The sequence below is a fragment of the Octopus bimaculoides genome, chromosome 17 (assembly GCF_001194135.2).
Source record: "Octopus bimaculoides isolate UCB-OBI-ISO-001 chromosome 17, ASM119413v2, whole genome shotgun sequence".
Lineage (NCBI taxonomy): Eukaryota > Metazoa > Mollusca > Cephalopoda > Octopoda > Octopodidae > Octopus > Octopus bimaculoides.
The window spans coordinates 3,809,122-3,810,948 of NC_068997.1; positions in this window are offsets into that span (position 1 = coordinate 3,809,122).

A 1,827-nucleotide genomic window follows, 5' to 3' on the forward strand; every position below is an offset into this window, starting at 1 on the left:
TAAGTTAATGGTATAACATTTAAAATTTTATTTAAACTAACGATTCGATTAGATAAGATTTGTATTTCTTTTCAATAATTTTGTTAAATGTTTTTCTTTTATTTATCGGTGATATAATTATTTTATATAATTTAATTTATATAAATTAAGTTTTGCTAGTTTATATTATAATAAACGTAAAGTTAATAATATAATGTTTATAATTTTAGTTTCACCTAAATCTTCGTTTCAATTATATTTTAAACGAAAGATTCGTTAAGATAAACTTTACATTTAATAATTCTGTTAGTTTATATTTTAATAGACGCAAAATAAATAATGTTACGTTTATAATTTTCGATAGAATAAGTACTACATTTATTTTTAATAATATTTTTTAGCATTTTTCGATCTTGATATAATAAGTATTTTTATATAAATTCATTTCTTATTTGTTGTTGGTTGATATATATATATATTCATTTTATTACTATTATTGTAGTATTTTGACTCGAGGATTAGCTATATTTTTGAATAGAATTGATTTTCGATCGATTTAATCGATTTGATTATATGTTATTTTCATTTTGAAAATTTGGTTATGAAACACGTGTAGTCGTTTTATTATTTTATGATTAATACTTTGTATTTTATTATAGTACTTTTTAGTGTATTTACTTATATAATTTTCTATATGAGACTGGATTTTCATGGATAAGTTCATGAACTTAGGTCCCTTTCTCTAAATTATATATATATATATCGATAAGTATGTATGTATGTATGTATGTATGTATGTGTGTATGTATTATAGTAGAGCTAGAGATTGGAATAACCGTCTAAGGGATAAACATCTCCGATATACTACCGAAAGAATTACTTATGTTAACCCTGGACATATATATGCAAGCATATTATGTTCATAGGTTACAAGCAATGACAAAGATAAACTTGAGTTTATTAGGAATCAGACTGAATGCAAACAGAAAATGGAGAAATATTGATCAACAACAATTAACTAACATCTATTATTACTTTTTACCAATTGATGTCAGTCAATTGTTGTTGATCAATATTTGTCCATTTTCTGTTTACTTTATATATACATACACACATGTATCTATATGTATGCACACACACACACACACACACACACATACACATATGTATCTGTATAGGTGCAGGTGTTGTGTGGTGAGAAGCTTACGCCCCAGCTACATTGCTCCGGTTTGTGTCCTACTAGGTAGCATCCTGGGTAAGTATCTTCTAGTATAACCTCGGGACGACGAACGTTTTGTGCGTGGATTTGGTAGACGTAAACTGACTGGGGTCGAACTTCTGACAACACACCATAACTGCCCATTGGATTGCTCAGCAAAATTAAACAATATAATTAATTTGATTATTTCAAATATTTTTTAGGCAGGATGTATCTAAATCTACACTAATCAATGTGTCCTTCCTGATTTAAAACCTTTAGGTAGTCATTTGAAAAGAATATTTGGCTGTTATTTTGTGCAGTTAAAGAGCCAAGGCACAGTCTCTATCGAACTGTAAATGTTTATGTTAGCGGTGAAGCTAGTTACAGTAAACGATTTGGCCCATCTGCGTGACACTAATAGTAACGGAAACCCGAATAATGCAACATAATCCCGAAGCATACATTTAATAACTTTATTATAAGATGAGATTAGACGGCTATCAATGTAAACCCACGATTTATTTTAGTGTTATGCACTACTAAAGAAATTTAGCAATTAACTTTCGAATTTCCTTAGAAAAATAAGTTGGATTAATTTCCTTTTAAATTATATTTTCTTATAATTATTTAAGAAAAGAAATGGAAAA